The sequence below is a fragment of the Mirounga leonina genome, unplaced genomic scaffold (assembly GCF_011800145.1).
Source record: "Mirounga leonina isolate KUSES-001 unplaced genomic scaffold, KU_Mleo_1.0 Mir_115, whole genome shotgun sequence".
NCBI classification, from domain to species: domain Eukaryota; kingdom Metazoa; phylum Chordata; class Mammalia; order Carnivora; family Phocidae; genus Mirounga; species Mirounga leonina.
Window position 1 is genome coordinate 68,194,797 of NW_023270268.1, and position 27,331 is coordinate 68,222,127.

At 37.8% G+C, this 27,331-nt stretch overlaps 1 protein-coding gene across 8 annotated transcripts in view; it reads right to left on the bottom strand.

Moving 5' to 3' along the window:
* TBL1XR1 (TBL1X receptor 1) overlaps positions 1–27,331 on the bottom strand; it is a 175,535-nt gene that overhangs the window by 90,792 nt on the left and 57,412 nt on the right. For 2 of the 8 annotated variants that reach the window (XM_034999181.1, XM_034999173.1), the window contains exon 1: positions 1,030–1,045. The exons of 4 other annotated variants lie outside the window; for them this stretch is intronic. The gene's annotated coding sequence lies outside the window, so the exon portion shown is untranslated. Of the gene's footprint in view, positions 1–1,029; positions 1,634–27,331 lie in introns of those variants that run through there. 2 more of the 8 variants (XM_034999150.1, XM_034999193.1) reach the window with 2 other exon arrangements.

The window sequence follows — 27,331 nt, forward strand, 5'->3', positions numbered from 1 at the left end:
CCCCAGGTGCTGGGCTCGAGCACAATTTCACACGAGAGGGCAAGCGGATGCCACAGAAAGAAAGCAGGAGCTTTACCTCCTATACCTCACTGGTGAATTAAGTCAGTAAACACCAAAAAGATAACTAAGCAAATACACTGAGTAACTGGAGAAAGAATTTAATCCCTTGAAGTTTGCTCCTCTCTGATTTTATCTTTAATTCACTAGAACTCTCATTTGTGCTCACTGCACACTCCGTGGCCATACTAAACTTCAGTGCCACTATAGCACTTCCAGGTAGGCAAGTTATAATACCTAGGAATTAAAATAATATTTATTAAACATGGCACACACACTGAAATTATAGATAGCTCCGTCAACACACAATATCCCACCAGTCACTGGTACTTCAAGACACTGGGGTGACCACCAAGGTGTTCTGGCACGAGACACTTGTGAAGTAGCTGGAAGACCCTTTCTAACACCTACCAAAGAAATGTTCTACAGACATCATGATTGAGTCCAAACAAATCTCCACTAGGCTCTGTTTACCTCTGGGTTATCTGTTACAAACACCAATTGTTCTATCATTAAGATTTCGTGAATTTTTGAGTTATAAGCTATATAGGGCTACTTATTACCCAAAAACTGGCAGAGTACCCTTATCAGAGAAAAGTTCTGGCATACATTCATTCTACTTATTTATAAATAATTAACATGTGCTACTGAATCACATACATTTTAAAACACAGAAAACAAAAGTAAAAAAAAAAAAAAAAGATGTGTGCCTATATGTCAAATATCCTTCTAGATAATCTCTTATAATTTTAACCATCTTCTAAAACTATTAGATTGTGGCAGGTGAAAAGCTCATTCCAGTGGTTTAAGTATCAACTCTACCATTATCTTGTTTCCTAATCCTAGTCACGTTTCTTACATTCACATTTTTTCTTTTGCAGAAATCTTTAAATTATTAGTCTGTTCTGTGGGGTCTGATTGAAACTAGATAATATAAGCCATAAATCTATGATCAAACACAAGTAAACTTACAAAAGTAAGCTCAGACACATGGCGAGTCCCAGAAATGGAGTGAAGGACTGGGAAGGCCACTGCTGCTCCGTGGGGCTTCCACTCTTCCAAATCCCTTTATGCGCCACCTTAGATAGGACTTTCTGACATCGGACTGAATAAGGGTACAAATTTGAACCCCTATGTTAAATATTAATAATTAGTTTTTAAAATTTAAAAAGGAACATAAATAGACTAATAGAGCCCTGTACCCAAATGGATACTTGTTTTCACTACTAGAGTGTATACACACATACCACACAAACTCACACAAATCTACCTTTGGAAAATTCTAAATTAGATCATTCGAGTTGCTAGTCTTTCTGTTCCTCCTCTGCTTGATTCTCTTCTCTTACTTTTCTGTGATTAGTGAGTCTTACTTTCATCACACTCATACAGGTCTTTAATCTCAGTTTTCTCCGATTATCCTTTCTCTACTTTTATTTTCTTCATTGATTCATTTAGCTTTTCCTTCTAGAGTATACCTCCTTAAGGGAAAGGGTCATAATAGTAACTTAATAAACATTTAAGTAGTTAAATAAATCTCTCATTCTAGGATTTGAAGGGAAAATAAATCAGTGGAAAACAATATGTCAACAGGTATGCCCATTTGCACATTACGATACAATCTGAAAAATTGAGGAATTACCTTTTTAAAAAAAATTTATTTATTCCAGAGAAAGAGAGATTGAGTAGGGGGAGGGACAGAGGGAGAGAATCTCCAGCAGACTCCCCGCTGAGCATGGAGCCCGCCGTGGGACTCCATCTCACCACCCTGAGGTCACGACCTGAGCTTCGAAACCAAGAGTCAGACACTTAATCGACTGAGCCACCCAGGCGCCCCAAAACAGAGGGATTTTGAAAATATTTTGGTTTCTACATTAGCTGTTTTCCTAGTCAACTCATTTAGCCATGCCCTGGTCATTGTGGAGTGCATTTATAAAGCATATCACGTAATTCTTCAGTTTACGAAATAGATTATCTGAATTTTAAGATAGAATTATATATTCTACAAAAGAATTACAAAAATCAAAGGTGTATTTAAGATAATCTGACAAAATGTATATTAAAACTATTTGTACTAAAGTAATTCAAGTCATCCAAAAAAACCAAAATATGTATCCATTACACCTGCCTTTATAATCTCACTTGCCCCACATCTCCTACGCTTACCATAGCATGTCACCGGAAGTCCCTCTTGTTTTCAGCACACTTCTGCTGCCATAACATTACTCATTCATCTACCAGAAATTTCCTTCTACTATCGTTCTGGCCACAAATCTAGCCCATCTCTTTCAAGATTCAGCCCAAATCAGCTTCCTCCCTTGATTATTTACCCCACTACCCACTGAGACACATATGAGCCTCCTTTATTACAACTGTGTAGTGCCTCATTCTCTTATCATGCCTCCCCTACCAGACTTCTTGAGACCAGGGACTTATTTGTTCACCTTGCTGTACCACAAAAGACCTAAGAACAGTGAACAGAAAATACACAGTTCTTAAGACCCATAAGTTGACTAAGTTATTACATTATTCATGATATAATGTGGGAATAGGTACATACATATTTGAAAATAAAACACAACAGAGACTGTATTACAGCACAAATAAATCATATTGGTAAGGGAGAGCTTAACAGTGGATTTTTATTTTAAAAATGTTTAGGCGAGCCTGGCTATAACCAGTAATTTTAGTACCACCTCCAGGAAGTGGCAAATGAAGGCTGATATTTTGCCATTAAAACAAAATTCAAGAGCATGTGATCAGTCACATTATAAAATTAGTGTAAAACTATCAACTATTTCGTATACTACATAAACTAAATCCATTTGCTTTACTTCTTGTGATGCTATAAATGTTGGCAGGCTTTGGTTTTGTGTCCGAAGCTTTGCTTTTACGATCTATATTTCAGAACATTTTACCTGAAGTAGATGAAGTATTAACTTTAGAATAGGATTTTAGCATAGAAATAGACACTGCTAACTCAGCAGACATCTTCTAAAATCTACCCACTACACATAATTAGGAGAAATTTGGTTTTTTAAGATGCAAAAATCCTTTAAAACAGTACAACAGTTTATTCTGACTGATCTTCAAAATTACTACCCTGCAATCTCTAGAAGTAAATTTATTGATTTATAGTTTCCTGAAAAGTTAATGGATTATGGGTTTTTTCCCTCAGGAAAGGTACAAGCCAAACAAACAAAAATGTGCCTATAATTTAAAGTAGCAACATAAATCTAATCTAGAACCTAGTTGCCAGAAACAAATTCAAGAAATTGTACCTGGTATCCTTAACAAATAGAAATTACAAATGAATTTCAAAATTTGTGGAGAATTTGGGGAAATCATTCCAAGAATTAAGAGAAAAACATAATAATCCTAACATAATTAATCTGCTCAGAAAGATGTTTATTAAATGAACTTCTTGGCAAAAGAAAGTCACAGATAAAGCCCAAATTAAATTGCTTAGCACATGACTGAAAACACAACAAAAAGTGATTACCTGCAACTGGAACAATAAAAAAAAGAAAAATATTTGTAAAACAAAACTTTCAGCTGAATCTTCTCAATTCCACTGATCTGTTTCACATATTAGTTGTCTTCCTCCACATGGCAATTTCTAATAACATACTAAGCATTCATTCATCAAGGCCTCCAAGCAGCTAAATGTCTGCGCTGTCCTCTCCCCATTTTTATTTCCCGCCCAATCCCGTACACAAATAACATTCTAGGAATCCAAATGATGAAGCTAGTGGTAAAGGGGAAAGAGCTGTTAACAGCAGGAATATCCTACGGAAACCAACCCTGAGACCAGATTGAAAGCCAGAATGGTCAGAACAGTCTGCCACCACTGGCTATAATTTTCCACCACCCTTTGTTATTTAGGGGACTCAGGAAAAATGGATTCAAAAGCTGTATATTATGATCCCAATTTCCTAAAAATTAGATACACTCAATACCACAAAACTACATCAAAAACAATTTAAACATGCACTGGTGTCTAATCATCCTATCATTACTTAGTTCAGTTGAGTTAATTTCATTGGTAGCAGCATGCGTGGTTGAATTCTGTATTAAATTTATACAAAAAAAATACTGTGCAAGAATAAGACAAATAGCTATCAAGTACCCTGAAATTTGCCTGCCAGAGGGTAAGCAATGCAATCAAAGACAATAAACACAAATTCTCTTATAGTAAGCCACAGAGTTTTTAAAATTAAAGTTTGGTTTGGGCAGTTTCAAGTGTTACTGAAAGTCAAATTTATTTTTCAGGCTCTACATCTACCCATCAAAAGTTTCCAGCTCACTAACGTTCAAAATGTGAAGACAATTTGAACATGTGAAAAGGCTTATATTCAAACCTGAGTTCTGATACTAGAAAGGTGATATAAAAACATATGGATAAATACACACTAGTGTCAGTTGCTTTAAAAATAAAAGTGAATATATCAAAGTAACTGTAATTTCCTTTTCCAAAACTGATACTAAGTTAATGGTGCAACTTATAGTTTATGATGCCTTAAAAATATGACAGACCTGACACTGTTTTCTTCTTAACACAAAGCTGCAAATAGCTCAACTTTTTATTTTTTAAGTAGTTTGGGAGAAAGAAACAAGTAGAGGGGTGACAAAAGGCAACAGGAATAGCATCAGGATCTAAGAAATAATAGGATGCCAAGAAAAATCAACCTTTGCCTATGACCGCATATGTAGGTAGGTAGGTACCTTAGCACTTAACAAGTTAGAAGAAAAAAACTGATATAATTCCTGCATCTTCCCAGGTTTCTCATTCTTCCCAAGGGTTAAATATTTGATTCAAGATACCAAGAATTTGAACAGCTAATTAGGACAACACAAAAATCATTCTGCTCAACAATGTATTCCCAGCAGAAATGAAACAGTTCTGCCAAGGATGCTGGGTCTTTCATTAACCATCCTAAGAAACACCTTTCCAAATTCTAACCTAATTGTGACACAGTAGGTCCCTCACTCAGATTTAATTGGTCTAGAGTAGAATCTGCACATAGCTGCATGAAAAGCTCCCCCAGGTGATTCTAGTGGGGGTTAAAAACCACTGGACTTTGTGGCAAGAAAGTCAGATGCCAATAAATAAACTATGGGCGGGGGTGGGGGGTGGGGAGGCATGGAGGGATCAGTTCTTTCAAATATTAGCATTGCAAAGTGACTAGTTCTCAGAACTAGGGCGGGAACCATAGTGTATCAAGTAAATTAAACGTTTTATTAATTTGATTTTAAGGTTTACAATAAGAAACAAAAGACAAATTCAACCTCTCTCCCCAAAAATGAATTAGAAAAGAAAGGACACTAGTGAGGTCATCTTAGAAAGAGACCCAGAAAAAGACCACCAAACAGAGAAGTTATCATTTAAAAAAGCACAAAAGGAGCAATGCTGATACCTGCATTTAGATAAAGAGTCTCCCTAGTGAGACTCTGGTACGCGTGACAAAACTGTAAGTAGTAGGTAGAAATTATAGAAAGGTACTTTTTTCTGCTCAGTATGATGGAAAACTGTCACACAAATCAACTGAAATGTTCAAACAAAACCTGGATCTATCACTCAGCACAGAAGTTACTATGGCGGCACATGGTGAGGGGTCGTACGTGTGCCCCGTCCAATTCCTTCCAACTCGGCATTCAAGTGTGCTATTAGGGCCTTCAGGAGCCTCTGTGGCACCTGTATGCAAATTAAGGCTCCAGGAGGACGAATTAGGAAAACAGAAAAAGAAAGGCTCTACCACATGGTACAGGGGGTTGAAGAGCCTCTATTGTGGAGCCACACAGACTGGACTTGACTCCCAGGCTCCGAAACTTAGCATGCTAGCCCAAAATAAATTGTTGTAAGAGTTGAGTAACTTAGTATTTGTAAAGTGCTCAACAGTGCCTGGCGTAAGATTCACATGCAATCACTTTTAAATAATATATATGAGTAAAAGGAGCCCTTCCCTCTGAAATGACACAGTGCCATACCAGAGAAATGGCGTGGCTGACAGCGGGGGCCCGGATGTCAGCGCCCACTCGTTCCCTTGGCTGCGCACTTCTATGCAGGGCACAAACTGCCCATCCACATTCTGCTGTGCGAGGTGCTACTATGACTGAAGAGTCCCGTTACATTAGGTCTCTCGTGAGTTCACGTAACAGCATTGCCCCTCAAAAAAAGCAATCATTGATAAAACTTGTTAGAACAGATCTGGAATGTGCCCAAACATGGTGGTTGTCCTGTGTGACCAACAAAGTCACAATGAACACACCTTACTAGTGTTACAACACCGAGTGATGAAATGAACACACCTGACCCTCTCAGTGAAGCAGAGAACCTCTCAATCACACTTGAAAACTAATCTTCAACTTTCTCTTAATAGAAAAGGATAAGCTTCTTAACTTTTTATAAAAAATTAAGAACATGCCAGCAGATAATTACTTAAATGAAAATTGTCATTCTGAGGCACCTGGGTGGCTCAGTAGGTTAAGCTTCTGAATCTAGATTGTGGCTCAGGGCATGATCTCAGGGCCATGGGATGGAGCCCCACGTGAGCTCCTGCTGGGCTTGGAGCCTGCTGGGGATTCTCTCTCCCTCTCCATCGGCCCCTCCCCACTTCTCCCTCTTCAAAAAAAAAAAAAAAAAAGTCATTCTGAAGTCTTTTGAGCACAGAGAAAATGTAGGTACATTAAATTAAATTAAATTAAATTAGGGGCACCTGGGTGGCTCAGTCGTTAAGCATCTGCCTTCGGCTCAGGTCATGATCCCAGGGTCCTGGAATCGAGCCCCGCATCGGGCTCCCTGCTCCGTGGGAGGCCTGCTTCTCCCTCTCCCACTCCCCCTGCTTGTGTTCCCTCTTTCGCTGTGTCTCTCTCTGTCAAATAAATAAATAAAATCTTTTTTTAAAAAAATTAAATTAAGTTAGGTATTAGGCTGAGAATTTTAAAATGTTGTATTTCTATCTACTGCTGAAGGATGTAAAAGTCACTCTTACATGTCTTTACTAAGAGTATTTCCTTACAGATTTTCACATGAAAAAACTTAGAAACTGGCTGCTTTGAGTTCATATTTTTAAGATTGTTATAATCTAGAAAGTACCAATAAATGCTTTGCCTTCAGAAAATCAAAACAAGCTCATTCAACTACCATGTTTCTATCAAAAAAAAAAAAAAAACCAACTCAGAAATACCGTCCTTTAAGAAATCAGGGCTATCCTGTCTCTTAATATAATTCACTCTAAACATATGATAAATGATGTATTTGTAATTCTAAAAAATGTCAAATTCTTATCTGAGGTTGGTTTGCCAAATTGGTTTACATTTAACTTTTTCACCAAATTTAAAATGAAACATTTAAACAAGAAAATATAAGCTGTGTTGTCAGCTTGATCCACTCAGGACACACAAATACCGAGACAGGGATAGGGATACACACACACACACACAAACACACACACACCCTCTCTTTTTCTCTCTGTAGGGGTCATGAAAGGAAAGAACATCACCTTTCTTAAGTAGTTTCAATTTATTTATTTCAATACAGAACACCACTCTCCTCTCCCTGCCTACCACTCAAGTTATAATAAAGTACAAACTGCAACTATATGAATACTACAACTGCTTAATCTAACTTTTTAGCCACTCCTCAGCAATGGTCTAGAGGCTGGCAAACTATGACCAAAAAGTTAAATATTTTTGGTTTAGCAAGCTACATGGTCTCTGTCACAACTACTCAACTCCGCTATTATAATGCAAAAACAGCCACAGACAATACATGAAGGAATGGTATTACTTTTTTCAACAAAACTATTCATACACACAAACACAAAAGGGTAACAAGCAATATACTATGTTGGCTACTGAAATAATTCCCAAAACCACCCAAAATTCTACGATCCAGGATGAAGCATAAATTTACTAGATTAAATGAGCTAAAGATATATTCAAAAAAAAAAAAATCAAACTAACCGACAAAGTAAAACACAAATTATTCAAGCATTCTCCACTAAAACTATATAACCATTCCATTGGAAAGAAATTTTCTAAGGCATTCACATATCATCTTATGTGCATACAGAACAATGAAGTTCAATAAAGAAAAAAAGTATTAAACCTTGAGTAGTTCTCTGTGATCTTCAGACACTTAAAAGACAGTGGAAGTAGAATGGAGAGAACAGCTGTTCTGTTTAAAAGTTCAGTTCTTTCACATCATATTCATATAACCATAAGCATGCCCTCATCTGTAAAATGAGGCTATTATATAATACTATACTCTACAGGGACGCCTGGGTGGCTCAGTCGGTTAAGCGTCTGCCTTCAGCTCAGGTCATGATCCCGGGGTCCTAGGATCGAGTCCCGCATTGGGCTCCCTGCTCCACGGGGAACCCGCTTCTCCCTCTGCCTCTGCCTCTCTCTCTCTCTCTCTATCTCTCATGAATAAATAGATAAAATCTTAAAAAAAAAAAAATACTATACTCTACAGAGATAGTGTATTTGATAGCCTGACAAGCATGAACACAGAGTTCAGTTTATTGTAAAACAACAACTATGATTTAAAAACAAGAGAGCACCAACCCTATTAAGTCCCTAAAGATGTTTTCACACATAATTACTACCAATAATTAGCAGCTAATTATAAATGCTCAATTTAAAAGTACACAAAAGGGTTAAGAATACTACTACCTTATTAAAAGATAAATTTAGGTTCCAAGGGAAAAAAAAAAACTGTTTATGACTTACCATGAGATTATAAAAATAGCAATGGGAAGTATTAAAAAAAAAAAAACAAAAACCCAACAACAAAGAAAGAGAACAATGAAGGCACAGAGTAACAGACTAGTCCTAGAAATAAACCCTCTTCACCAAAGCAAACGGAAACAGGAAAACATGTTTGCCGTAAGTTCTAGCGAAACTAGCTGATGTTCATCAAGGAGCTGGTGAGAAGAAATGAGAGTTATTACGCATATTTTAAAGTAAGAGAAAATGAGCTTGTATTTTAGCTTTCTGACATAGTTTTATGAGAACTGGACACCAAAAATCACTTCTATAATGTGAACTAAATGTTATTGCAAAAGATTTTTTGTATTTTTAAACAACCCTAAGTCATAATATAATTAAAAGATAAATATGGGAGAGAAACAAACTGTATATTTGTAATTATTTTTAAATCAACTTCATAAAACTATCCATAGACAGAATTGCATTTATTTTTTTTTTTAAAGATTTTATTTATTTGAGAGAGAGAATGAGAGAGAGAGCGAGTACATGAGAGGGGGGAGGGTCAGAGGGAGAAGCAGACTCCCCGCCGAGCAGGGAGCCCGATGCGGGACTCGATCCAGAGACTCCAGGATCATGACCCGAGCCGAAGGCAGTCGCTTAACCAACTGAGCCACCCAGGTGCCCCAGACAGAATTGCATTTAAAACAAAATGTCAATTTTCTTATCTTTTTCCCAGTTCTCTAATATCGAAGCAACCAAAGATTCCATCAACAACAAAGGACTTACATACTAGAAATGATCTCTTTCCATTAGTGGAGCTTTAGTTACTCAAGAAAACAGAAACCGAAAAGCCAGATTCTGTGTCAGGGGGTTAGGAAGCAACGTACTTAAAGCCTACGTGTTCTCTCTCAGCCAAGTTCGATGGCAGAACTATCTTGCTGTTGCTTTTACTGACTTTAAGAGTTACCCCGCTACAGACAAATAGAACTGCGGAGGGAGAGGAGGAAGAGAGAGGGGAAGAAATGTTTTATCAACCTTTCTACTAGACTGTTACTTTTTAAAGTTAGCCCTTTATTAACAATGGAACAAAATTCACTAAAATACATCAATAAATAATGATCTTTGCCCTGGCAGAATTTGAATTCCAGAATAATTTAGAATTAAGTGTTATGTAGAAGGTGACGAGCTATGAAAAAAGAAAAAGCCCAAGTAGGGTGAGGGATTCAGGAGTTTTTTGTGAGAAGAAGGTGGTGCCCCCAGGTTGCAGGAGTAAGTAGGATGCTCAGAACCAGTTTGCATATCAAGTGAGAGCTGCAAGATATCAAGAAGCTAGTGCATGTTCTCTGTTCTGTATGCAGGCAGTCAGGTATGCAGATGTGCCTTACCTTACTGTTGTCATCTTAATGTCATTTTCATGTTTGTTGGAAGCCATACCTGGAACATCCATATTTACCGAATAGATCATATATGTTTGAATTACTCTAATTTTTTCTCTGAACCAATCTGTTCTTGCCTATATCTCCTGTATATGATAAAGATGTAATTCTAGGATAAATATTAGGCATTATAAATAACAGGTTTATCTAAATATTTAGCATTCCAGGGGCAGCTGGCTGGCCCAGTCAGCAGACCATGAGACTCTTGATCTTGGGGTCGTGGGTTTGAGCCCCGCACTGGGCATGGAGATTACTTGAAAAAAATCTTTTTTAAATAAAAATTAAAAATTAAAAAATAAATTTTTAGTGTTATAATATAATGGAGGTCATCATAAATGTTATCAAATGAGAAAGAAGATACGCTAAATTAAAAAAAACTCTTGTAGGGGTGCCTAGGTGGTTCAGCTGGTTAAGCATCTACCTTTGGCTCAGGTCATGATCCCAAGGTCCTGGGATTGAGTCATGCAGCAGGCTCCCTGCTCATGTGCCCGTGCACTCTCTGACAAATAAAAAAAATAAAATCTTAAAAAAAAAAAAAAAAACACAAAAAAAACTTTTTAACTGTAACCCAGGGTCTGTTTAGTCAAATTATTTTTCATACAAGCATTCTTGCACAGTTAACATCAAAAAGCTTTGAACTTTTTCAAGACACAGGATACCAAAAAAAGAAAATACAGAAAAAAAAGCCACTGAAATGGAAAGTCTGGTCACTTAAGTTCTAGTGCAGTTTAGACACAGTCTCAATTTTTAAATATCCATCAAATGTTTACACTGTGCCTGGTACTGCATATATTTATCTGCCATCACTACCTTAAAATACTGAACTAGGTAAAAATAACAAAACACAAATGTGGATACAGACCAAGACTTCCTCAAATGCTTAAGAACCATTGGGCTCCCCTCCACACACAAACACACAGTGTTTAATATTCTTGAGTAGAACAAAAATAAAGAGACAGTGAGACTAGTTTATGAAAATGCACAAACCTAGAACTATAAAGATTAGCTGAATTTGTTTCAATACCTTGTTTGGTATCCATTGTAAATTCCTGGAAAAAAATTAAGCTATCTCTATAACTGTGCCTATTATCATACCTAAAACATAATTCTGGATTCCAATCAGTTTTAAATGAGAAATGAGTGGTGACGATCTGTGGAGATAGGGGAAGGGCACTCTTCTTCTTAAGAAGGAATGTAAGCCAGAAATTGTTTCAAGAATACTATGAGGAGGGCCACCTGGGTGGCTCAGTGGGTTGAGCCACTGCCTTCAGTTCAGGTCATGATCTCAGGGTCCTGGGATCAAGACCCACATCGGGCTCCTTGCTCAGGAAGGAGTCTGCTTCTATCTCTCTTTCTGCTTCTCCCGCACCCCCGATAAATAAATAAAATCTTAAAAAAAAAAAGAACACTATGAGGAAAATAATCTTTCCCACAAAGAGGATGAAAATCTGTTGTGTGTGACTGTTCACTGGCCTCTCGATCTCAAGTCAGGGCTAATCAATGAGATAAAAAAGAACTCTGATGACTCAGGCTGGATTAGACAAACTCACAAAACCTAAGAAGGCCACTGAGTTTACTTAGAAATCAAGGATATAGGACAGGAAAAGACTATCTGGTAGCATGAGGCCAGCCGTATCAGCAGAATATGCAATCCAGCTACTGTCTCTGCACCTCTTCCTCCTACCACCACTTCACTGCTCAGCTAGGAAGGGGCAAGAACTCACAAAGCATGTGGAGGCTACCAAAGCTTAAAAACTTCAAGCTCCACAGAGGGACCAATATCATTTTGAGTTTCATGGGCCTAACTTCCCAGGGACCCAACCCATCAAAGGACATGCTGTTTTAAGAACGTGCCACACCTTCCCTCCACATAGGTACTCCCAGTCCAGATGCAGCTCACCAGGCAGGGGCCATGCTGCCACACCCCGGTCTTGGCTGGTAATACTGCCGGACATTCCACTTTTATCTTTTAAGTGAAACACCGCTAAAAAATTGAACCAGTTTTTTACCCACAGAAGGAGAAAAGGTCTGGTGAACGCTTTCCTCACAACACACCTGGGTCCTCATCCCTACTCTGCCTCAAGGCTGTAAGTGGTCTTGGGCCTGTAATTTAAAGCTTCTATGAGCCTGATTCACCTCCTATAAGCAATGACTGGGTTTGACTGAATTGAACTTGAGAAATACGGCAACACAAACATAAAACCAAACTAACACACTACAAAAAACCTTACAAATAGCAAAGAAAATCTCTTTTGATGATATGAAGGCTAAAGGAAGCTAAAGAAAAGCAGTCAAGTTCAAAAGGAAATTGAGGCCCAAAGGTTAAATATTCTTATCTGAAATAACAAAATATGAAACTCTGCACTGCTTGCACACTTAATATCATTTAAATCTTATAACAAGCTGTACAGTATTGTGTCTGTTTCAAAAACTAGTTAACTAATGCTCAAAGCAGTTCCTAGACCAAAACCAACAATTAATGAGGGGTCAAGTAAGCAGACATCAGATGCCAGGTTAAATTCTTAACCACTCTCCTCTAAGTCTCCTGAGTCTTTTTTCAAAGCTTTTGCTTCCCAAAAGTTTCCTTTATTCCAACATGACCAAGATTTTTTCATGAATGTTATCACTTAGGAGAAAGAGATCTAGATCCATATTCTCTTACTGCCACAGGTAGGGCAGAATCAGTACAGCCAGGATCATACGCACCCACCAGAAGACAGCTTAAGTCCACCAACCAATAAATACTTTTTGTCACCCATATTTACCCAGCTTCCACATACTTTGGACTTAGAATATTTCATACAACTAGTTCTTGAAATACCATGTGGATTTAATTATTTAAAAACAGACAGATACAGATATCAGTAACTTCATCTGATGAGAATTTGGTTACAATTTATTTAAATTACGTATCAGTACTCATAAGAAAGCACGGAATTTTAAAATGCATAACCCTCGTACTTTGGAAGTTTACCAAAAAGTCTTGGAAGGCATAAAAGCACCATAGCCATTTCTGCAGCAAATACTGTTACTTTTGGCTTAATCTTCATTACCCAAATCAAAAGCCTGAAAGTCATCCTTGATTCTTCCCTCTGTCTCCTTTGTCAGCCATATCAATCACTGGATTTGGTCAATTCCTTTTCCTAAATATCTCTACAATGCCTACTGGTTCCTTGAATCCTACTACCCACAGTCCTCAATCTCCTTCCCCTACAACTTTGATGAAATCTAAAGCCCAAATTATTTTTAACAGGCATGCATCCCAAAATTTATAATGGAACAGCACCTGATTATCTGAAAATTCAGTTGTTTTTAAATTTTGAAGTGAAAGAGGCAATAGTGGGCCTCTTTGTTGGGTCACTGCTTAATTAGCTATTTACATAACTATTTAGTCGCCTTCAGCCTCCCACCTAACATAATGGCAATTTTGTTCACAGCGGCAACATGTCCACAGCAACGCTTTCTTGGCCTTTCTGTGGCTAAAGGTTAGCATGTGAAACAATCTAGTTAATAAGATCTAAACAGAAATAGGGGTGGGGACAGGGGCTCCCAGACACCTCAGCATGGGGGGCAGCTAGGGAAGCTTTTGTTTTCCTGAGAACAGATAACAAATGCAGCACTTCTTCCCATTTAAACCTGATGCCTCCTGAAGCAGTAGCCATTTTTCAACCAAGGCCTGATGGAATTCCTCACACTAAGAACAAGGGAATAAAAAAAATGCAACTTCCTGCCTCTGGATTTGTTTAAACTAGTGTTTTCAGTTACTTGAATCCAACTGGACATCATTTTCCCCAGAGAGGTCTCCAAAGCATTTCAAAGTTACTATGTATACGCTTAATTCATCTCCCATCCTAAACTTGCTCCTCTTCCTATATTCTCTACATCTGGGTATGGCTTCATCCTCCCAGCGACCCAAACTAGAAACATGGCTCTTTCTCCTCCCTTATATACTACAGCTATAGCTAATCAATCATCAAAACACCATTACTTCCTATCTCTAGGGTGGTACCTCACAAGTACGTCTTTAGTTCCCTGTGCCTTCATGACTTTGGATATGCTACACCATCTGGCTAAATTTTAGATCACCTACATCCCACCTAAGCTCTATCACCACTGCAAATATCCAATTTATATGTCCATCCCCCTTCACTAGAAGGTACAGATCTTGAAAGATGCCTTATTCAGCTTTACAACTCTCAATGCCTAGAACAAAGCATATGTGATATAAATGTACCCCTCTCATAAAAAGGCTAGTGGTTAAAATGAAGACCTTATCTGCACAGTACTATAGAAATCAATGACAATCAAATTGTTGGGACTGTTTTTCACTCCCTCACAAACTAATTTCAGGAAGAATGAAGTCAAATGTTAGTTGATGCAAACCATATCTGAAACCCAGGATATTGGAAGAATAATTTTTGTTCCAAAGGTAAACAATAAGAACTATGGCCAACTATTTGACAAGCTCTTAGCTCTGAAATATTTTGTAACCTAAACACGTTATCGTAATGAACTCATCTTGGTGAAACATTTTAATGCTGTACTACTGTTTAAAATGCACAAATTTAAAAACATAACAGTTATTCTTAAAAGGCATAAGTTTTGCTTTTTGGGGGTACATAGTTTGATTCTGATCCCATTGAGTACTTTAGGCCTACAGAGTAGAAGAACTGGGAAGGCAAAGGAGAACTGAATGAAGAGGAAGAAGTATCAGCAGCTGTAGTTCACTGAGAAAGGCTTAAGGTTTGCTCTTTCTCCCTCACTGTTCTACAGACAAAAACTGGACAGACTGCTTCAAGGAATCAGACGGCTTACAGTAGGCAGGGAGGATGCCTTTCATTATCAGTTTCTGACCCTAAGGTCCTAGGAAGAAAGACAAGAAAGATAGACAAATTTGCTCTACTGGCATTCTAACACTGTGGGGAAATAACATCTGAAATATAGATGTATGTCCCTTATACCTTTACTGTAATGAAGTTCTTTTGCATTTTCAGATCATCTAGATTTATTGGTGGCTACTGTGAAATTACATCTCTATCTCATACCTCCTTAATATTACTTTTACTTTTTGCTCCCCACTCTCCAACAACCTGAATATTGCATATCCTTGCTCTCCTCTAACCACACCAAATCTTCTACCCTTTCCCACGTGTATTTAGTAATACTATGCTAGAACATTCATTTGCAAACTTCACGAAATGGAAAGGTCATACACAAATGTCTAGTTCTTTACAATTACTCAATTACATTAGTGCAATTCACTTATTCAGTAAACATTTACATTGCTTTCCATTCCACAGCTTCATCCATTATTTACCAAATTCTAGGAATTAAGGTGGAAGAAACTATACAAAGAACTACACCAGAACCAAATGCAAGAGTACTGACTGCTCCATTTACTGAGCACCAGACAGGAGGCTGCTTATTTAATTCTCTTAACCTGTTTCCTCATCTGTAAAACGAGGATTTTAACACTATCAGAGGGATATTGTTATGAGAACTAAAAGAAGATAATGCATATCAAGCATGTAATCATACCTAAACTATAAAAAGCACTTAATTAATGGCAGTCATTATTTTACCAGATTCTGAGTATGATGGGACACACTGAGCTGTCCTTTAAATAAACTATCAATCAGTACATCCAATCTAAACGTCTAGAATGCTTTACTTTGTTTTCATGAATGTTAATGAACAGTTTATTTCATAAAATAAAAATGCAGCTTTGTTTTAAAACAGACTGCTACCAGCAGTATAACATATCCTGTCTAGATTAAATACTGGATATAAAATAAGAAAAAAAAAGGGGGGGGGGGTGCCTGGGTGGCTCAGTCGTTAAGCGTCTGCCTTCGGCTCAGGTCATGATCTCAGGGTCCTGGGATCCAGCCCCGCATCGGGCTCCCTGCTCAGCGGGAAGCCTGCTTCTCCCTCTCCCACTCCCCCTGCTTGTGTTCCTTCTCTGGCTGTGTCTCTCTCTGTCAAATAAATAAAATCTTAAAAGGAAAAAAAGAAAAAAAAAAAAGAATTACTGGACAGGAAAGCAGGAGTGGGTCAAGAGTTTGGCCTCTAAAAAATAATGCTCATTTTTAAATTAACACCACAACCAATCATCTATAATGGGTACTGGATAACCCAATGTCCATGTTTTAAAAGAAGTATCAGTTTAATATTATTATTCCTACACCCTGGCTTCCAAGTAGTAGCTGAGAAGCTATAAAACTATTGCCTAAACAGCAACATTGCATTCCTGAGAAGGATACTTCCAGTGATAGCAAATAATGGGTAAATTTAATAAGGCTTTCATTAAGCCTTCTCCCTAATTACACCGTATTTAAAAACAGTACCTTTATTTTGGTTTTGAATGTCATATAAATTACTGAATATCTGTGTAGCCTGAAATTATTTTCCTTCTAAACAGAATATCAAAAAAAAAATTAAAACATTAATAGGAAATAACTTGCAGTTTCCCATTCCAGGAAATTCCTTATAGGCAATGTAAGCTCTCAGTTCTCCCTAATATTTGCTGCCCTGGACAATTTAACATGCTCTATAAATTCTATTAATATGCATCTTCTCTAGTGCAGTAATAAAGATGTTAACAATCTGAGTCAGTCTAACTTCAAATTCCACTAGTACAGTGACTAATTTTCTAATTTGAAAGAAGTCAGCAAGTCCCACTTGGAGCTTTAATAAATTCCACTTTATTTCCATGTTATTGATTGGGAGAAATATATAGTAAAACTAGCTATTTCATTCAAAGGGCAGAGAACCAGTACTGAAGAGCAGAATGGGTTCAGCATAAGATGAATTACCAACCAAGACCACTAAACATTCTGACCCCATCAATTTGCTATTTTTCATAATGTGCAAAGTACTAAGCAGTCAGAAACTAGAAGGCTAGAGTCAATGGCCTTTTATACATTTCTTACAATATAGTATATAAATTTTTAGCTTTTTCCCCCCCTCGCTTATTTTATCCATGTTCTGAGGCAGAAAGTCAGGACATTATCGTAGAATATTCAAGTGAGGACTACCTTAAGCCACATTCTAAGAAACTGGTTCCATTCCAGGCCAATATAGAAGGCCTGTTCTTTAAAAGCCATTTATCTTTTCACTCTCAAGTGTTCTTCAACATTCACTCATTCAGAGCCTAGTTAAGGACCACAGATTTTACACTGTAAAGGGGAAAAGACAAGTGTAGTTATAACCATACTATACATGCAAAAATAAACTTCTAGAATCGCTTCAAATTCCAAGTCCCCAAAGAATTCTCTGAGTGGAGAATGACTTGGCAGAGGCTAAATCTCCTTTAAGTCCAACTCTAGTCAGAGATGTATTCCTAGACTGAGGTTAAGTCTACAAGGAGGACACAGAGAAATACCACTTTTGGCAAAGAGATCCTAAAGCTTATAATTTCCTAATAAGAGCACTAGGGATATCTTTGGTTCTAATATTTGGTCTTTGACCCTGGTTTCTGACAAAGCGCTCCTAAATGCCTTGGAATTTGCTGGGGGTTAAGAGTGCCTTTTTTTATGAAGAGGCAACTCTTGGTGGGATCCTGGCTAACTTCAGGATGAGGGTTGAGCACCAAAAAGACCAAGCCATGATTTAAAGCTGGGGAACTGTCAGCCCCACCCACCATTCTTCAAGAAGAGGAGGACTGGTGACTGAGTTCATGACTGATCATGCCCTATATGATGAATCCTCCATAAAGCTCTCAAAAGTAGAGATTTCAGGGGCGCCTGGGTGGCTCAGTCGTTAAGCGTCTGCCTTCGGCTCAGGTCATGATCCCAGGGTCCTGGGATCGAGCCCCGCATCGGGCTCCCTGCTCAGCGGAAAGCCTGCTTCTCCTTCTCCCACTCACCCTGCTGTTTTCCCTCTCTCGCTGTGTCTCTCTCTGTCAAATAAATAAAATCTTAAAAAAAAAAAAAAAAAAAGTATAGATTTCAGAGAGCTTCCGGATTGCTGAACACATGGAGATACTGAGGGTAGAACTGGCAGCTAGAGCATGGGAGCACTGCGCCTCTTCCCCCATACCCTGCCCCATGCATCTCTTCCACCTGAATGTTCATTGATTTATTATACCATTTTGTTATGAATTGGTAAATGTAAGTGGTTCCCTGAGCTCTCGCAAATTATCAAACCCAAGAGGGAGTCATGGGAACTCCAACTCACAGCCAGTCACTCAGAAGCCAACAACGTGGAACTTGCGACTGGCATCTGAAGTTGAGTCCTGTGGGACTGAGCCCTCACGCTGTGGGATGGGAGGCTAACTCCATGCAGACAGTGTCAGAACTGAGTTGAATTATAGGACACCCAGCTGGTGCTGTGGAAACTGCTTGGTGGGAAAATTATTACCACACATGTGGTGATCAGAAGTGTCAGAAGTATTATGTGTGTTTGTAAAGGAAAACACAGAAATGTTTTTCCTGACAGTTCCCAGTATTTCTCCTGCCCAATAAACCTGTTATTGCACTCTCATGTTTTATGCCAATCTAAACAATTTTCTTTCCCCAGGCATTATTTAAAGAACACATATTTCACTAAAACATTATCAAGGACACTCATTTTAAAAGTTGAAGAGAAATAATAAATTGTGTCTAAAGCTAATAGATGAAGATATAAACAAATGTTTAATGATAACCACCAAAAGAACCAAAACAAAGGTATCTTAAGCACGGTTGTCTCCTGAGAGTAGGACTAGTAAAGAAGCCCCATTTTTTTTTTCATTTTATTATATGCAGTCATTACTTCTGTGGTATTAAAAAAAAGTACTGAAATTTCTGATTTTCTAGGTCACCCAGGGCCAGGAAATAAACTTCCTTTATGCAGATAAGTAATTTTGCTTTTTGCATACCCCCATCACTGGGTGTATCTTTGATAAGTTAGTAAAATTTAATGTAATTTTTAGGTAGAAATTAGTTAAGTATGGGATTTTACCAAATAAGATTTAAATTTTCAATAATCACCAGAATAAATAAATTTTAAAACTGCTCGCTTTACTCTTTTTTTTATATATATATTTTATTTATTTGAGAGAGAGAGAGCAAAAGTGGGCAGAGGGGTAGAGGGAGGAGCAGCCTCCCCACTGAGCAAGGAGCCCGACACGGGACTCAATCCCAGGACCCTGGGATTATGACCTGAGCCAAAGACAGATGCTTAGCCAACTGAGCCACCCAGGCACCCCCGGCTCTATTCTGTTAAGGCTAAAAATCTGGCCATGGTATTGTCATCCAAAGGCATGACTAAGACTCCTAGACAAAATTTAAATGTAGCTTGTCATACTCACCCTTTCACTGATTAAAACAAAGCACATAAACAAAAGGAGAAGGAGAAAAGGTATAAGAATAAAAACTTTAGGGGGCGCCTGGGTGGCTCAGTCAGTTAAGTGTCTGCCTTCGGCTCAGGTCATGGTCCCAAGGGCCCCGGGATCGATCCCCGCATCAGGCTCCCTGTTCAGCGGGAAGCCTGCTACTCCCTCTCCCACTCCTCCTGCTTGTGTTCCCTCTCTCACTGTGTCTCTCTCTGTCAAATAAATAAAATCTTAAAAAAATAAATAAATAAATAAAAACTTTAAAGGATGGGCGCCTGGGTAGCTCAGTTGGTTAAGCCACTGCCTTTGGCTCAGGTCATGGTCCCGGAGTCCTGGGATCGAGTCCCACATCGGGCTCCCGGCTCAGCGGGGAGCCTGCTTCTCCCTCTGACCCTCTCCCCTCTCATGCTGTTTCTCTCTCTCTCTCTCTCTCTCAAATAAATAAATAAAATCTTTAAAAAAAAAAAAAAAACTTTAAAGGACTTCATTTGTAAATCCCCTTACTTAATAGGCTTACTTTCATGTTATGCTTTGAAATACCATTATCTCCTTCATTCAATTTGATTACTATTTATTGAGTGCCTACCATATGCCAGGTACCATTTCAGATGCTAAGGACAGAACAGTAAGGAAACGCCTTGAAGTGGGGGGGGGGGGGGGCAGATAAACAAAATGAGCACGTCATACTAAATGGCAACTGTCTTATCTCAATTTCTTAACTTTTATAAAACCAAGAGATACTTATGTTTACCACTAAAAACAGGATTTTCTGAAAGCATTAGCTCAGAAAGACCTGGATTGCCAGGTTTTGGGGGGAGAAAAAAAAAAGCAGTTCTATGGATCAAGAATATAATAACTACTCTACCCAATTAAGTTTGTTCCCAGAACCTGTTTCAAATATGGTCCCATCCTGCTTATTTCTCCAAGGAATAGCTGGATTCATATATAATTAGGACTTCCACGGATTTTATTTATACACAGGTAAATAGATATGGATCACTGCCAGAAGAAAAGTTATTAATCCTGAGGCAGAGAGATGTACAGAGAACAGTTATTCATGTACTGTCTTTACTGCCACATGATAGGACTGTTGAAATTTATTCTGAATAGACAATGGTCATATACTGCATGGTGATACACAGTTGGTCTAGATCCTGGTCCAGGCAACACTGGCTACCAATTTCGCATATTGTTTTATTTATACTTCGACTTTCCTCCAAGGTCAACTGCCATACTTGAGTGACTGCGTCTGCAGAAGCTCCAGAATCAACTGACATGCAGAAACATTCCAAAGACTCTTCAGGCCTATATACCCAATAACTGGCCTAGAACTCAACCTCACCCATTTTCTTCAAGGTCATTTTACTGCAGTACTGTAGTTGCCCTTTCTTTCCACTAAGTTTTAGTATTTCTTACATTAAATTTCTGGGAGAAGAGAATTTGAGGTATCTTCCTCTCCAACAGAAAGCCCTTAGGCTCCCTACAGAAACTAAGCAAAAACCATCACCCCCACCCCCCGCAAAAAACGTTGCACCAAGTAAATCTAGTTATATTCCAAAATGCGTCTCACCAACCTTTATTTAAATAACTAAGAGGGTCATTTTTCTACTCCAACTCTAAATGCCACACATAATTATAAGACCCTACTTATAGAGCTCAGAATCGATAACCTTAATTTCTCATTACTCTCCAAAATGCATCACTCCTTAACCTGATACAATAGGTTTATTTCTAATAGTGCCTTCTTTAATTTAACATGCTTGTCTAATGATTTTCCCTTTCCTCTTCCTCCCATCAAGAGCCTACCCATTTTTCAAAACCCACCTCAACTCCTTCCTGCTGAAAACCTTCCTTCCCTCACTGCTCCAACCTATCAGTGATGTCTCTCCTCTCTGAAAATCGCTGGTAATATGCCAAACACAGTCCAGACAGACAAAACAATGTACCTCATGTCATACAACTAGCCAATGGCAAAGGCTGGACTATAATCTAGACATTCAAACTCCAACTCCAACATTTTTGTTTTTACCAATCTCCTCACTCTAACATTATTTCCTAATCTGCCCATATCCCCTCACACTCCAGAACTTCCAATGGATTCTTCATACCTACATGGTTTATCCAAAGTCAACCATTCCTTCAAATTACAGGTAAAGTGCAATCTTCTCCACTCAAATTTTTTTGACAGTTCTAACTCATACTGATTTTCCTGTTTTCCAAATTCACTATATTTTACTAAATAACACACAGTGTAGCCTCCTTTTACTTTGCATATATTATCTCATTCACTTTCCCAAACTTGAAGAAATGTATTAGCCATATTTTACAAACGACTCTAAGATGTTAATTTGCGCACCTTTATATATTTACTCACAATACAGCTAAGATTTAAAACTATGTCACCACCTTCAAAGTCCAGGCTCTTTAAATATAGCATACTGTAATTCTTTTTTTTTTTTTTTTTTTAAACACACACACAATGGAAACTATGTGGAGATAATGGACAAGCAATTATTTCCTATAACTAGAATTCAGGCCTCACTCTTGATAGTTGGCCCAGAATTACTTCAATTCTAACCTAGACCTTTTTCTTGTTATGTGACTCCATACTTTCCATTCCTTTAAAACCACAGTGAGGGCGCCTGGGTAGCTCAGATGGTTAAGCGTCTGCCTTCGGCTCAGGTCATGATCCCAGGGTCCTGGGATCGAGTCCTGCATCGGGCTCCCTGCTCCTTGGGAGCCTGCTTCTCTCTCTCTCTCTGTCTCTCATGAATAAATAAATAAAATCTTTAAAAAATAATAATAAATAAAACCACAGTTAACATAATCTGACTCTGTTCCTGAGGAAACAAACTCAAACTGAAGAACATTCTTTAAAACTGTCAAAGTAAAAGTAATAAAACACAAAGAGAGGCTAAGGAACTATGCCAAATTAAAGATTATTCAATGTGTGATCTTGGCTTGGATCCTCAATTAGGGCAAAACAACTACTAACAAGATCAACAGGACAACTGTCAAAATCTGAATATGGAATATATTAAATAATATGTTGTATCAATACCGTATCAGTGTTAAATCTCCCCTGAATTTGATCAGTGCACTGTTATGTAAGAGAATATCCTTGTTCTTAAGAGATACAAGTATTTAGAGGTAAATGATTATAATGTGTACAACTTATTCTTAAATGGCTCAACTAAATTATAAGATAAATAAAAATGACAAGAGATGATTAATAATATAAAGCAAATGTGCAAAAATATCAAAAATTGGTAAATCTATGTGAAAGGTATGTGAGAGTTCAAATTTACAGAAAACGTAAAAAAATATATTGTTGAGAGGAACGGGTGGGCATACAGATGAGGGACTGGCAAACTTTTTCTGTAAAGGGCCAAGAAGTAAATATTTTAGGGTATGGGGGCCATACAGTCTCTGTCTCAGCTACTCAATGCTGCCACTGGAGCACAAAGACAGCCTATAAATAGTAATTTAATGAATGGGCTTGGTATGCTTCAAAACACTTTATTTACCAAAACCAGGTCTTAGTTTGAGATCTTTTTTTTTTTTTAAGATTTTATTTATTTGACAGAGAGACAGAGCAGGAACACAAGCAGGGGGAGTGGGAGAGGGAGAAGCAGGCTTCCCGCTGAGCAGGGAGCCCAATGGGGGACTCAATCCCAGGACCCTGGGATCATGACCTGAGCCGAAGGCAGATGCTTAACTGACTTCAGACACCCAGGCGCCCCAGTCTGCAATTCTTGGGACAGGTAAAAAAGACTGACGACTGACCATGAGCTGATAAATATAAACTCTTTGCTGAGAAATCTTCCCATATGTCAATCTTTCTTCCCTTCCAGAAAAAAAGTCCCAATTTGACTTTACACCTCTTTCTTCTTTCAACCATTATCCTTTACTTCCAAACAATGTGCCATTTTTTTCAACCAGACTAAATTCAGGTAGATTGCAGTCCACCTGCATTAACTTTCTCTTTAAGCTCTTAACTCCCTGAGGGAGAGAGTCTTATCTGGTGATTAACATAAATTTGGTGGCCTAAGAGGATTAGGCACCATCTTTCATCAATGGCTCTGAATTCAAGTCTCGCTTTGACATTTGGCACAGGGGAAATGAATGGAATTTCTACAACCCCACTGAGCCTATTTCTTGAGAGATATAAAGAAGGCAAGCCTGTTTTTGGTAAAGCTGCCGTCACATCCGATTCACCTTTAGATTTTACAAGTTTTTGTAACTAAACAAGCAGAATCTATGAAAATGCAAGTAATGAAGAGTCATAGATTACTGGAAACCTAGAATGAGATAGGGATTGGAAGAATTACAAAAACCACCTCAGCCCCAATCCCCCAGATGGAGAAATGTGGGTAATACCAACATTCCAATTAATCTATGTGAAGTCAAAATTGTGAAGTACACTGGAAACTAAAGCAGGATTAATATACTAAGTTTTATTCTATTAATAGAAGATGCACTTAAATTACAGTATGTCTGTGTTGACAAATTCACCAAAATTCTCTTCTGGGCACAACTCTCAAATTTATTTACTCCCTAATACCATGCCTATTAAGTGAAATACATTCTATTAGGTGCTATAGGGTACAAGTCAAATTATTTCCTCCTCCTCTAAAATGAGACCTATAAAGACACAGAACTTCTATACAAGACCGAAGTGCTGAACACTGTAAGACTGTGTCAAAGCACCTAGAAATGCATGAAAAGAGTGTCAGTCCAGGTTGGGGTAACAGAAGAGGTGAGATGACAGAACAGACAGAACAGCATCAAAAAGTTCAGCACATCTCCTGAAAATTACCAAGTATTGACCCAAAGTCCTTAATACTGTGATGACATCTGCCTCCAACACAAATGTCAAATTTGGCTCTACACATACTAATTTGAACTCTTGTGCACTTGAAGATCTCTGACCTAAAAGGTTAGAACCTAAAATACTGCAAGTCCACCACCAGGGAAGGCAGAAAGATATAAACGTTAGCAAACTTTAGATGGTACATTGAAAAACAAGCAAAAAAAATCTGGATAATATGCTTTAATTTTTTTTTTTAATGTATAGTAACTTCAGGGGAAAATTCATATATACTAAAAATAGTATTTTCACATTCTTAAGCATAAAAGAATACACACATTAAAAAACATTTTAAATTTAAGCCTTAAAAAGACACAATTATAGAAGACCTCTTCATTTTAATAGATTTGTACCAACTGCTCAGTCAGGCATACCTGTACCAACATCATATAAAGAAAAAAAGCTTTTGTTTGAAGCCAAGCATTCCCAACCAAGATTCCACGGTATGCTCCAAGTGAGATATTGAAATAATCTTTAAAATAATGGGGTGGTTGGCTGGGTCAGTCAGTAGAGCATGTGACTCTTGATTTTAGGGTTCTGAGTTCAATCCCCATGTTGGGCACAGAGCTTACTTTAAAAAAAAAAAAAAAGGAAGGTAAAACCTCTAAAGTTGGGCAAACAAGATAAATACTTAAAACATGGAACAGGCTAAGCTCAAAAGTTTTTCTCTAAAGCTCATTCCAAAATCTCACTTCAAAGAAATAAAGACATCTGATTTTTTCATGTTCCCAATTCTATTTTGAGCATATAGTGTAAATCTTATCACTAAAAGGTCCTTAAATTATTTTGCCCAAAGGCCAGGTATTTAAATTCTTTTGCCTCAATCAGCTTATATAATGATCAGGTTTCTTCCAAACCTTAAGACATGATTTAAATACAGTTATCATAAAAGTATAAATACACGGGCGCCTGGGTGGCTCAGTTGGTTAAGCGACTGCCTTCAGCTCAGGTCATGATCCTGGAGTCCCCGGATCGAGTCCCACAACAGGCTCCCTGCTCTGCAGAGAGTCTGCTTCTCCCTCTGACCCTCCTCCCTCTCATGTTCTCTCTCATTCTCTCTCTCACAAATAAATAAAATCTTAAAAAAAAAAAAAAGTATAAATACACACTAGCACACTTTCTCCTTTTTAACAATATGTACTCTTCTAAGAGATCATTTACAAAGTTAAGAACATAATTCTTTGAATCAGGAAGGGTAACTTCTAGATTTTTCTGAAAAGAAAATGAAATTCCATTTATACTATCACAATTTACATTTTCCTGCATTTATGCAAGCTTTCTTCATTCCACAATCTACAAATCACAACCATGCCTAAATTTAACATTAGACTAATACTCTTACTACAGTGCCTCATCCCCACTGTTCATTATGTTTTCCAACAAGGTTGGAGATGTGCACACACACATACACAAAAATACATCCTAACTCATGCGATAAAACTAATTTTCAGGATAATCCATGATAATGTTAGCTAATCAAAACCTATTTTCACTCACCCTCATTCTCCTACTTGACAGAAGTCTGGAAAAGGATGAACCCTGAAGAGAAAACCCTTCACAACTATGAAAGCAAACTACAATAGGAAAATAGAAAACCTTCAACAAACTTTATTCTATGCAGAAATCCACTCTGTAATTTAATGACAAAATGACCCATCATTCAACTTCTGCTTGAGCTCCTCCAATGTTGAGTGCTTCTGTCTAAGTAAGGGTGCTATTTGCTAAATTATTGGACAGCTCTAATTGTTTCAAAGTTCTTTCTTCTCTAGGTTTCAAATGTATTTACCTGAATTCATACTCAGAGCTTCTGGAGCCATATACCAAACAAGTCTAACTCTATTTTAAATGAAAATCTTTAGCTACTGGAAGGACTTTCTCCTAGTCTCTCACCCCCAAGTGTTCTATTTCCCATTTTAAAAAATTTGTGACATAACAATTACAAAAACCTGCTCCAGTTTGTGTCCTTCTAAAAATATGGCTCCTAAAACAGAACACAGTGCTTTATTCACAGCATCTTTTCAACAGTTAGTAAATTTATTCCTTTTTGGACAGGGGCCGGGGGGGGGCGGGGGGGAGTATCAGTAAAACTCAGAATCTCTTCAAAGTGCAAAAAAGATCTAGAAAGTATAGATAAAAATTCACAAAAATCTGCCACTATAAGAAATGGGTGCTGGTACAGATATTCACATGCAAAAAGAATGAAACTGGAACCCTACTTCATACCATATAAAAAGATTACCTCAAAATGGATCAAAGACCTAACTAAGCGACTCTGGATTAGGCAATGGTTAGATAGGACACCTAAAGCACAAGCAACAAAATTTAAAACCTTTTCACTCCAAAGGACACCATCAAGAAAGTGAAAAGCCACAGAAGAAAATTTTTACAAAACATAACAGACTTGTGTCTAGAATATATGAAGAAATAATACAACTCAATAATAAGGCAAACCACCTAATTTTAAAATGGGCCAAGTATCTGAATAGATATTCCACCAAAGACAATATACAAATGGCCAATAAGCACATGATAATACCTTCAACATCACTAGCCATCAGGAAAACGCAAATCAAAATCACAAGAAGATATCACCTTCACATCCACTAGAAAGGCTACCAAAACAAAAGGACAATAATAATGGTGGTTGAGGGGTGCCTGGGTGGCTCAGTCGGTTAAAAGTCTGACTCTTGATTTCAGCTCAGGTCCTGATCTCAGGGTCGTGGGATCCAGCCCCATGTTGGGAGGAGTCTGCTTGTCCCTCTCCCTCTGCTCCTTCTCATGCTCTCTAGCTCTCTAAAATAAATAAAATTTAAAAATAATAATAATAATGGTGGTTGAGGATTGTGGACAAACTGGAACCCTCAAACACTGCTGGTCAAAATGTAAAATGCAGCCACTTTGTAAAAGCCTGGCAGTTCCTCAATTATTAGATTTTAATTAGAA